General features: G+C 39.4%; 1 pseudogene; it reads left to right on the top strand.

Annotated features, from left to right (window-relative positions):
- Positions 1-11,240: 11,240 nt before the first annotated feature.
- LOC139755793 (tubulin alpha-8 chain pseudogene) lies at positions 11,241-12,593 on the top strand (annotated as a pseudogene).
- Positions 12,594-13,526: the final 933 nt, after the last annotated feature.

The raw sequence follows: 13,526 nt of genomic DNA, 5'->3' as shown, positions 1-13,526 counted from the left end.
CATTTGCTCCCTTGTCTTACGCACTTTATTTACCTCCTTCCAAAACATCTTTTTATTCTCCCTGAAATTTAATGATACTCTCTCACCCCAACTCTCATTTGCCCTCTTTTTCACCTCTTTCACCTTTCTCTTGACCTCCTGCCTCTTTCTTTTATACCTCTCCCACTCATCTGCATTTTTTCCCTGCAAAAATCTTCCAAATGACTCTTTCTTCTCTTTCACTATTAATCTTACTTCTTCATCCCACCACTCACTACCTTTTCTAATCAACCCACCTCCCACGCTTCTCATGCCACAAGCATCTTTTGCGCAAGCCATCACTGCTTCCCTAAATACATCCCATTCCTCCCCCACTCCCCTTACCTCCTGTGTTCTCATCTTTTTCCATTCTGTAGTCAGTCTCTCCTGGTACTTCCTCATACAAGTCTCCTTCCCAAGCTCACTTACTCTCACCACTCTCTTCACCCCAACATTCTCTCTTCTTTTCTGAAAACCCCCACAAATCTTCACCTTTGCTTCCACAAGATAATGATCAGACATCCCTCCAGTTGCACCTTTCAGCACATTAACATCGAAAAGTCTCTCTTTCGTGCGTCTATCAATTAACAAGTAATCCAATAACGCTCTCTGGCCATCTCTCCTAATTACATACGTATACTTATGTATATCTCGCTTTTTAAACCAGGTATTCCCAATCATCAGTCCTTTTTCAACACATAAATCTACAAGCTCTTCACCATTTCCATTTACAGCACTGAACACCCCATGCATACCAATTATTCCCTCAACTGCCATATTACTCACCTTTGCATTCAAATCACCCATGACTATAACCCGGTCTCGTGCATCAAAACCACTAACACACTCATTCAGCTGCTCCCAAAACACTTGCCTCTCATTATCTTTCTTCTCATGCCCAGGTGCATATGCACCAATAATCACCCATCTCTCTCCATCAACTTTCAGTTTTACCCATATCAATCGAGAATTTACTTTCTTACATTCTATCACATACTCCCACAACTCCTGATTCAGGAGTAGTGCTACTCCTTCCCTTGCTCTTGTCCTCTCACTAACCCCTGACTTTACTCCCAAGACATTCCCAAACCACTCTTCCCCTTTACCCTTTAGCTTCCTTTCACTCAGAGCCAAAACATCCAGGTTCCTTTCCTCAAACATACTACCTATCTCTCCTTTTTTCTCATCTTGGTTACATCCACACACATTTAGACACCCTAATCCGAGCCTTCGAGGAGGATGAGCACTCCTCGCGTGACTCCTTCTTCTGTTTCCCCTTTTAGAAAGTTAAAATACAAGGAGGGGAGGGTTTGTGGCCCCCCGCTCCCGTCCCCTTTAGTCGCCTTCTACGACACGTGAGGAATGCGTGGGAAGTATTCTTAATCCCCTATCCCAAGGGATATATGTATATATATATATATATATATATATATATATATATATATATATATATATATATATATATATATATATATATATATATATATATATATATATATATATATATATATATATATATATATATATATATATATATATATATATATATATATATATATATATATATATATATATATTTATATATATATATATATATATATATATATATATATATATATATATATATATATATATATATATATATATATATATATATATATATATATATATATATATATATATATATATATATATATATTATCCCTGGGGATAGGGGAGAAAGAATACTTCCCACGTATTCCCTGCGTGTCGTAGAAGGCGACTAAAGGGGGAGGGAGCGGGGGGCTGAAAATCCTCCCCTCTCGTTTTTTTTTTTTTTTTTTTTTTTTTTTTTTTTTTTAAAGAAGGAACAGAGAATTCGGCCAGGTGAGGGTATTCCCTCAAAGGCCCAGTCCTCTGTTCTTAACGCTACATCGCTAATGCGGGAAATGGCGAATAGTTTGAAAGAAAAAAGATATATATATATATATATATATATATATATATATATATATATATATATATATATATACTTGTTGGAAAGGATCACAATTTTGCGCGTGATCAAGATATTCCTGAGTCCACGGGGAAAATGAAACACGAAAAGTTCCCAAGTGCACTTTCTTGTAATAATCACATCATCAGGGGAGACACAAGAGAGAAATATAACAGTCAGTTGATATACATATTGATGTTTTGGACAATCACATGTTTACCAAATGGCGTCCTAGCTTCGTCTCTTCGATGTATACAACTGACTGTTATATTTCTCTCTTGTGTCTCCCCTGATGATGTGATTATTACACGAAAGTGCACTTGGAAACTTTTCGTGTTTCATTTTTCCCGTGGACTCATAGGAATACATATATATACATATATATATATATATATATATTTTTTTTTTTTTTTTTATACTTTGTCGCTGTCTCCCGCGTTTGCGAGGTAGCGCAAGGAAACAGACGAAAGAAATGGCCCAACCCACCCCCATACACATGTATATACACACGTCCACACACGCAAATATACATACCTACACAGCTTTCCATGGTTTACCCCGGACGCTTCACATGCCTTGATTCAATCCACTGACAGCACGTCAACCCCTGTATACCACATCGCTCCAATTCACTCTATTCCTTGCCCTCCTTTCACCCTCCTGCATGTTCAGGCCCCGATCACACAAAATCCTTTTCGCTCCATCTTTCCACCTCCAATTTGGTCTCCCTCTTCTCCTCGTTCCCTCCACCTCCGACACATATATCCTCTTGGTCAATCTTTCCTCACTCATTCTCTCCATGTGCCCAAACCATTTCAAAACACCCTCTTCTGCTCTCTCAACCACGCTCTTTTTATTTCCACACATCTCTCTTACCCTTACGTTACTTACTCGATCAAACCACCTCACACCACACATTGTCCTCAAACATCTCATTTCCAGCACATCCATCCTCCTGCGCACAACTCTATCCATAGCCCACGACTCGCAACCATACAACATTATTGGAACTACTATTCCTTCAAACATACCCATTTTTGCTTTCCGGGATAATGTTCTCGACTTCCACACATTTTTCAAGGCTCCCAAAATTTTCGCCCCCTCCCCCACCCTATGATCCACTTCCGCTTCCATGGTTCCATCCGCTGACAGATCCACTCCCAGATATCTAAAACACTTCACTTCCTCCAGTTTTTCTCCATTCAAACTCACCTCCCAATTGACTTGACCCTCAACCCTACTGTACCTAATAACCTTGCTCTTATTCACATTTACTCTTAACTTTCTTCTTCCACACACTTTACCAAACTCCGTCACCAGCTTCTGCAGTTTCTCACATGAATCCGCCACCAGCGCTGTATCATCAGCGAACAACAACTGACTCACTTCCCAAGCTCTCTCATCCCCAACAGACTTCATACTTGCCCCTCTTTCCAAGACTCTTGCATTTACCTCCCTAACAACCCCATCCATAAACAAATTAAACAACCATGGAGACATCACACACCCCTGCCGCAAACCAACATTCACTGAGAACCAATCACTTTCCTCTCTTCCTACACGTACACATGCCTTACATCCTCGATAAAAACTTTTCACTGCTTCTAACAACTTGCCTCCCACACCATATATTCTTAATACCTTCCACAGAGCATCTCTATCAACTCTATCATATGCCTTCTCCAGATCCATAAATGCTACATACAAATCCATTTGCTTTTCTAAGTATTTCTCACATACATTCTTCAAAGCAAACACCTGATCCACACATCCTCTACCACTTCTGAAACCACACTGCTCTTCCCCAATCTGATGCTCTGTACATGCCTTCACCCTCTCAATCAATACTCTCCCATATAATTTACCAGGAATACTCAACAAACTTATACCTCTGTAATTTGAGCACTCACTCTTATCCCCTTTGCCTTTGTACAATGGCACTATGCACGCATTCCGCCAATCCTCAGGCACCTCACCATGAGTCATACATACATTAAATAACCTTACCAACCAGTCAACAATACAGTCACCCCCTTTTTTAATAAATTCCACTGCAATACCATCCAAACCTGCTGCCTTGCCGGCTTTCATCTTCCGCAAAGCTTTTACTACCTCTTTTCTGTTTACCAAATCATTTTCCCTAACCCTCTCACTTTGCACACCACCTCGACCCAAACATCCTATATCTGCCACTCTGTCATCAGACACATTCAAAAAACCTTCAAAATACTCATTCCATCTCCTTCTCACATCACCACTACTTGTTATCACCTCCCCATTTACGCCCTTCACTGAAGTTCCCATTTGCTCCCTTGTCTTACGCACCCTATTTACCTCCTTCCAGAACATCTTTTTATTCTCCCTAAAATTTACTGATAGTCTCTCACCCCAACTCTCATTTGCCCTTTTTTTCACCTCTTGCACCTTTCTCTTGACCTCCTGTCTCTTTCTTTTATACTTCTCCCACTCAATTTCATTTTTTCCCTGCAAAAATCGTCCAAATGCCTCTCTCTTCTCTTTCACTAATACTCTTACTTCTTCATCCCACCACTCACTACCCTTTCTAAACAGCCCACCTCCCACTCTTCTCATGCCACAAGCATCTTTTGCGCAATCCATCACTGATTCCCTAAATACATATTTATATATATATATATATATATATATATATATATATATATATATATATATATATATATATATATATATATATATATATATATATATATATATATATATTATCCCTGGGGATAGGGGAGAAAGAATACTTCCCACGTATTCCCTGCGTGTCGTAGAAGGCGACTAAAAGGGGAGGGAGCGGGGGGCTGGAAATCCTCCCCTCTCATTTTTCTTTTTAATTTTCCAAAAGAGGGAACAGAGAAGGGGCCCAGGTGAGGATATTCCCTCAATGGCCCAGTCCTCTGTTCTCAACGCTACCTCGCTAATGCGGGAAATGGCGAATAGTATGAAAGAAAAAAAGATATATATATATATATATATATATATATATATATATATGTATATATATATATATATATATATATATATATATATATATATATATATATATATATATATATCCATCACTGATTCCCTAAATACATCCCATTCCTCCCCCACTCCCCTTACTTCCATTGTTCTCACCTTTTTCCATTCTGTACTCAGTCTCTCCTGGTACTTCCTCAGACAAGTCTCCTTCCCAAGCTCACTTACTCTCACCACCCTCTTCACCCCAACATTCACTCTTCTTTTCTGAAAACCCATACAAATCTTCACCTTAGCCTCCACAAGATAATGATCAGACATCCCTCTAGTTGCACCTCTCAGCACATTAACATCCAAAAGTCTCTCTTTTCGCACGCCTGTCAATTAACACGTAATCCAATAACGCTCTCTGGCCATCTCTCCTACTTACATAAGCATACTTATGTATATCTCGCTTTTTAAACCAGTATTCCCAATCATCAGTCCTTTTTCAGCAGATAAATCTACAAGCTCTTCACCATTTCCATTTACAACACTGAACACCCCATGTATACCAATTATTTCCTTATTGCGCAAAAGATGCTTGTGGCATGAGAAGAGTGGGAGGTGGGTTGATTAGAAAGGGTAGTGAGTGGTAGGATGAAGAAGTAAGAGTATTAGTGAAAGAGAAGAGAGAGGCATTTGGACGATTTTTGCAGGGAAAAAATGGAATTGAGTGGGAGATGTATAAAAGAAAGAGACAGGAGGTCAAGAGAAAGGTACAAGAGGTGAAAAAAAAGGCAAATGAGAGTTGGGGTGAGAGAGTATCATTAGATTTTAGGGAGAATAAAAAGATGTTCTGGAAGGAGGTAAATAAAGTGCGTAAGACGAGGGAGCAAATGGGAACATCAGTGAAGGGCGCAAATGGGGAGGTGATAACAAGTAGTAGTGATGTGAGAAGGAGATGGAGTGAGTATTTTGAAGGTTTGTTGAATGTGTTTGATGATAGAGTGGCAGATATAGGGTGTTTTGGTCGAGGTGGTGTGCAAAGTGAGAGGGTTAGGGAAAATGATTTGGTAAACAGAGAAGAGGTAGTGAAAGCCTTGCGGAAGATGAAAGCCGTCAAGGAAGTAGGTTTGGATGGTACTGCAGTGGAATTTATTAAAAAAGGGGGTGACTGTATTGTTCACTGGTTGGTAAGGTTATTTAATGTATGTATAACTCATGGTGAGGTGCCTGAGGATTGGCGGAATGCGTGCATAGTGCCATTGTACAAAGGCAAAGGGGATAAGAGTGAGTGCTCAAATTACAGAGGTATAAGTTTGTTGAGTATTCCTGGTAAATTATATGGGAGGGTATTGATTGAGAGGGTGAAGGCATGTACAGAGCATCAGATTGGGGAAGAGCAGTGTGGTTCAGAAGTGGTAGAGGATGTGTGGATCAGATGTTTGCTTTGAAGAATGTATGTGAGAAATACTTAGAAAAGCAAATGGATTTGTATGTAGCATTTATGGATCTGGAGAAGGCATATGATAGAGTTGATAGAGATGCTCTGTGGAAGGTATTAAGAATATATGGTGTGGGAGGAAAGTTGTTAGAAGCAGTGAAAAGTTTTTATCGAGGATGTAAGGCATGTGTACGTGTAGGAAGAGAGGAAAGTGATTGGTTCTCAGTGAATGTAGGTTTACGGCATGGGTGTGTGATGTCTCCATGGTTGTTTAATTTGTTTATGGATGGGGTTGTTAGGGAGGTAAATGCAAGAGTTTTGGAAAGAGGGGCAAGTATGAAGTCTGTTGGGGATGAGAGAGCTTGGGAAGTGAGTCAGTTGTTGTTCGCTGATGATACAGCGCTGGTGGCTCATTCATGTGAGAAACTGCAGAAGCTGGTGACTGAGTTTGGTAAAGTGTGTGGAAGAAGAAAGTTAAGAGTAAATGTGAATAAGAGCAAGGTTATTAGGTACAGTAGGGTTGAGGGTCAAGTCAATTGGGAGGTGAGTTTGATTGGAGAAAAACTGGAGGAAGTGAAGTGTTTTAGATATCTGGGAGTGGATCTGGCAGCGGATGGAACCATGGAAGCGGAAGTGGATCATAGGGTTGGGGAGGGGGCGAAAATTCTGGGGGCCTTGAAGAATGTGTGGAAGTCGAGAACATTATCTCGGAAAGCAAAAATGGGTATGTTTGAAGGAATAGTGGTTCCAACAATGTTGTATGGTTGCGAGGCGTGGGCTATGGATAGTGTTGTGCGCAGGAGGATGGATGTGCTGAGATGTTTGAGGACAATGTGTGGTGTTAGGTGGTTTGATCGAGTGAGTAACGTAAGGGTAAGAGAGATGTGTGGAAATAAAAAGAGCGTGGTTGAGAGAGCAGAAGAGGGTGTTTTGAAGTTGTTTGGGCACATGGAGAGAATGAGTGAAGAAAGATTGACCAAGAGGATATATGTGTCGGAGGTGGAGGGAACGAGTAGAAGAGGGAGACCAAATTGGAGGTGGAAAGATGGAGTGAAAAAGATTTTGTGTGATCGGGGCCTGAAAATGCAGGAGGGTGAAAGGAGGGCAAGGAATAGAGTGAATTGGAGCGACGTGGTATACCGGGGTTGACGTGCTGTCAGTGGATTGAATCAAGGCATGTGAAGCGTCTGGGGTAAACCATGGAAAGCTGTGTAGGTATGTATATTTGCGTGTGTGGACGTATGTATATACATGTGTATGGGGGGGGGGGCATTTCTTTCGTCTGTTTCCTAGCGCTACCTCGCAAACGCGGGAGACAGCGACAAAGTATAATAAATATAAATAAAATATATATATATATATATATATATATATATATATATATATATATATATATATATATGTATATATGTATATATATATATATATATATATATATATATATATATATATATATATATATATATATATATATATATATATATATATATATGTATATATATATATATATATATATATATATATTATCCCTGGGGATAGGGGATTAAGAATACTTCCCACGTATTCCCTGCGTGTCGTAGAAGGCGACTAAAAGGGGAGGGAGCGGGCGGCTGGAAATCCTCCCCTCTCGTTTTTTTTTTAATTTTCCAAAAGAAGGAACAGAGGGGGCCAGGTGAGGATATTCCAAAAACGGCCCAGTCCTCTGTTCTTAACGCTACCTCGCTAACGCGGGAAATGGCGAATAGTTTAAAAGAAGAAAAGAAATATATATATATATATATATATACATTAGTGTGAGGTGGGGATAGGTTTTTTCTAATGCATTTTAAATTGAATACGACAACATATTTAGAGTTATTAATCTTTCTTATATTCTCGAATTTTGTCAATTTCATATGTCCAAAAGTATTCATCTTTTTCCAATCAACCATTCGCCTTCACAAAGGCATCATCAGAAATCTACAAAAAGAGGAAAAACTTCGACACAAAACTTAGATATGAAATGTCAAATGGAAGCAAAATGTATATAAGAAGCTCACTTATTAAAATCACAGTATATAGCACATAAAACCTAAGGGATAACATAAAATGTAAGGAAAATCATAAGATGTAAGGAAAAACTCTGAATGCGTCACAAATTTACAATATCCTGACTGGTAGTATGAGTTACAACCTAAATAGAAAATGTGGAAAAACATACAGCTTGTTATGATGTCGGCGAGGCTATATTGTCACATGTGTTTGATGATCTACAAATTGAAAGTTCCAAGTCACCAGATGATACAATCTCCTCCCGATTTCACAAGAACTTTGAATTAGTCCACATGATTGGCATGGGCCAGTTTCACGGTTTGATGCAGCTCTATTCAGTCAAGTGGCACTAAACCTGTTAGAGGACTGTCGAGCCAATGCTTATCAACTTGCACATTCAGAACTCTCACTTCAAAGATATGATTTCCGCCGAATACTAAATTCCAGGTAGACTTTAATAGGTACAGGGAAAACAATGTGGGCGATGGTGTCCTGCACCTTTTTAAAGCTCATTTAAATCCCGTAGTAAAAATGTTGTAGCCGTTAAGAATATTGGCTTCGTTTTCTTGGATTAAAGATAACTACGTAAGAAAATTACAGTATGACTAATTCATATGCCTCCTGCACAAAAACTAGCTGTGATCAATTAGTAGATATTTGTAACAAAGGAAATTCTATCATAGTACGGGATTTTAACACACAGGGATGAAAATAGAAAGAACACCTTTCCAGTAGCTTTGAGTTTGGAATCTACTTAGATTTGCTTGATAGTTCCCTGATCTAATTAATCGAATAAAACCCGCTCGCGACGAGTATTATAGATTTAGTTCTAACTACAAATGAGGATCTCGTTAATAATGCTGAAGTTGGAGAAAAGTGACCGCCGACGAATCATTTGAGGTCACTTTTCAACATGACAATCACGAGAATATATCCGATTTTAAACAAGCGACTATTGATAAGAGTTTGATGATTTTGGCTTGGAAAAACTTCTGTAAAAAACTTTCATATCAGTGAGGGAGCATACGTGCCAGTGCGTAGTAGACAGTCCATTTCTGAAAAGTGGTCAAGGTGATGGAACGGTGAAATAAAGAAGTGCCGTTTGTCTAAGAAATTAGTTTACAAGAAACTCAGAGAATCAAACAGCCAGGATGATGGAGCAGATTATGTAAATCTGCGTGGAAAAAGTGAAAGAGTTAAACGACAAAGTAAATGTTAACATAAAGCGTATATTCCTGAAACCAGCAAAAGAAACCCTATAAGTTTTGCAGTTTTATTAAAAGGAAGAGTCATTACCCAGTCAATCGGTCCATCAATAACGGAAAATTGTGACTTGGTTCAAATCAATGAATCCATGTGGAAAACATTAAATGGCTCTTTTTTTTCGCATCTGGATTTACAATCAAAGACACAACCTACGTCCCATATCCAGTAACACTGATAGGAGAGGGGAACGTTCTTCGAGAAATTGACATCAAAGTTATTATTAGCAATGTAAGGCATGTAAAGATGTTTATGTTGGCAATACAGGTAAAACAGTAACTGAGAGATGTTGTTGGTAAACTTATTCAGCACGCAGAGTAAAAAAAAAATGCAATCGCAAAACAATGGGAAAAAAACGATCACCCGCATTTGATCATGCTACTCGTAACGTCATTGAATTTGTCCTAATTGTTGATACTAAGAACTTAAATTTCTCCCCAAGTAACTTTAAAGCGCATCCAAGTATCAACCATATAGTTATGAAAGAATTATCAAGACACGATAATATAAGAATAGTAGTTGAACACACATCTCGTTACCCAGGCCAACCTCCCCAAGGCAATCTCCCTTTAACCACGAACTTGATTTCATATTCGATACAAATTTTAAGTGCCTTGGTCACTGACGTCGTTTCCAAGTGTAGTGACATGCCAACTAGGTTTCAGAAAGCTATCAGAACCATCAGGAAATATATACCTACTCATATGACAAAGTCAGCTAAAACTAGTCACTTCCTGATTTTTTATTGTACAGTAGATTATAAGAATAAACTTCGGAAGGTTTTGAATAATAGTGAAACATATGAAAGATTGATATCCAATCCCCTAGTAATAAAGTAAAGACCTTCAACTCCAGACTCAACCAGGTGATAGATACTATTCAAGTAGTAATTTTCCTTTTAAGGGTGAACATAGCCTGTAGTAGTGCTCCCTCCTACTACGTAGGGGTCCCAGGTTCAATTCTGGCTGTTAGAGGTTTGTATGTTATATGGAGGTGCGCGTTCATACGCTCTATAGTCGTATCTATATATACCTCCGTCTTACACAGATAGGTTCTCAAAAATGCTATCTCCTGGTTGTGTTAGCCTATGGGAGATGACCAGTGGAGACCCTTTGCTCACCGAAGTGAGACGAAGGATATTCGAGTACATAGTATTCGAAAAGTAATTTCCCTTTCAGAGGTGATCATGGCCTAGCTGCACAGCTCCCTTTTGCTACGCAAGGGTTCCGGGTTCGATCCTGGCTGTTAGAGGTTTGCATGTTATATGGAATTACGCTTTCACATTCACTATATATATATATATATATATATTATCCCTGGGGATAAGGGAAAAAGAATACTTCCCGCGTATTACCTGCGTATCGTTAAATGCGACTAAAAAGCGAAGGAGAGGGGGACTGGGAATCTTTCCCTCCCGTATTTTTGATATCCCAAAAGGAACAGAGAAGGGGGCCAAGTGAGTCTATATATATATATATATATATATATATATATATATATATATATATATATATATATATATATATATTGTTTACGTAATACTGGACCTGGTCTCAACAGCCGTGGTGGAGCCTTATAACTCGATCCTCTTCACTCACACAACACTGGAACACTGTAATGTGGAGTTCATGGTTGACAACGAGGCTATCTATGACCTCTGCCAAAAGGGGCTCAGCATCAGCCGACCCACCTACACCAACCTCAATCGAATGATTGGTCAGGTGGTCTCAAGCATTACAGCATCACTCAGGTTCGATGGGGCACTCAATGTTGATTTGACTGAGTTTCAGACCAATTTGGTGCCTTATCCTAGGATTCATTTTCCACTGGCAACCTATTCTCCTGTGGTATCTGCTGACAATGCTCTACATGATAACTTCGATGTCCGTAGCATCACTTCTAAGTGTTTTGAGCCTAATCAACAAATGGTAAAGTGTAACCCCCAGGAAGGAAAATATATGGCATGTTGCCTTCTGTTTCGAGGTGATGTTGTACCAATGGATGTTAATGCAGCAATAGCTGAGCTACGCACCAAAAGAACTATATCTTTTGTTGACTGGTGTCCAACAGGATTTAAGGTGGGAATCAACTATCAGCCACCCACTGTGGTACCAGGAGGTGACCTGGCTAAGGTGGAGCGTGCAGTCTGTGTTCTCTCTAATACTACTGCTATCAAGGATGCTTGGAAACGACTGGACAAAAAGTTTGATTTGATGTACTCTAAGAGGGCCTTTGTACATTGGTATGTCGGAGAGGGCATGGAAGAAGGTGAGTTTGCAGAGGCCCGGGACGATTTGGCTGCACTGGAATTGGACTATGATGAGGTGAAGGAGAATCCAGGAACTGATGGTGAAGAAGAGAATGGTTATGAGTACTAACTTTCATATTAAAAGGGTTGAAAAGTTGCACCAGGAAACTTGTGAACACAATACATAGGGGAGCCATGATAAATTGTTGTTATAAAAACGGTTGCTACTTCTAATAGTTCTCTATTTCCAATGTAAAGAGTAAAACCAACTTGGGACAGAATGGCCAGGAGATCCCTATTTCTTCCTGACAAGGGAAAAGCCTGCAGATGCTAGAATTCTAGCATTAAGAATGTCTCTTACTGCCAATTTTTATCTATAATACTAAAGAGTGGGTGGAGAACTGTAAGTCTTAGGTCTCAGTTACCCTTAATTACCCGGTCTTTTGTTTTTTTTGGCTGCCATAGTGAAAAATATGAATATTAATCCTCCAACTTTTTATTAAGTCTCTTCCTGACTCTTCAGGATCTTTATATCATCTAATAAGATATTATGTTACTAAGAACATAAATGTTATTAATGTAATCTGACCCAAAATGTTCTTAGGAATAAAGTCCAGGTATCATAAGTGACCATCTAGAGAACAAGATGTATTACTCAAGATATATTTGTATTTAGAGTACTACTAATACAAATTTCTCTAATATTTGTTGTGTATCCTGAGCGTACACAGGGTGAAACAAACATTATCATTACCATATACTTCTTATTGGAATTTTCGTGAGTGACTGTAGTGCAGTGCAGACCTGAGATAATCTGCTTTTACATGTGATAAAAGTGCAAAGAAGAAAAACGCCCAGCGGATCAGCTTTACTCTCCATAGTAAGGCATTGCCACTCGTCCGCCGAAATCCTGCAGACGCGTCTTCACGCTCCCTAAGTTCTCGCGCGTTGTCTGAGAGAGAACCATGTCAGAACTGTTGGTCGCCTAAGGTCAAGCGCAGTACTACACGTGCAACGGCCGTGATGATGTGGTGTTGTAGTTTGTCTGCCATAATCTCAGTCATCAACATGTTGGTTATGATACCTTAGGAGGAACCCAGGGAACGCTGACACCTGGGCTGGTCAATGGCGTAGAACGACCTAACGACGCACCAAGCCATCGTGGGACACCAATCGGAGGTCATTGAGGACTGGGTCCTCGCGTCCTCTGCCCAGTGGGACTCTAATGTCATCTTTAAGTTGTGTTTCGCAAGGAGCAAGTCAGTTCTACCTTGGCCCACCAGTGATGCTACTACGTTTGTGAATCAAGAACCATTGCAACACAAACCTCGCCAGGTGGTAGAGTGTCCCGCAATGTATCGAGACAGACTTCCCCAGAACTTTTTAAAAGGGGAAGTAAATGTTTATAGTTGTGTTACTGGAGTGATAGTTTTCATACATGGTGCTTTGACAAGAAAATAGTGAAATTGGGAAAAATGTAGCTTAGACATTGAAGCTTATTGATACAGTGGTTAAAGGTTGAACCAGTATGTGACATTCATTTTTCATTTCATTTCAAGCTAGAAGTTTCATTTTTCTAA

This window comes from Panulirus ornatus, chromosome 20 (assembly GCF_036320965.1).
Source record: "Panulirus ornatus isolate Po-2019 chromosome 20, ASM3632096v1, whole genome shotgun sequence".
Lineage (NCBI taxonomy): Eukaryota > Metazoa > Arthropoda > Malacostraca > Decapoda > Palinuridae > Panulirus > Panulirus ornatus.
Note: the sequence above shows the minus strand (reverse complement) of the source record. Positions and strands in the feature narration are given on the sequence as shown.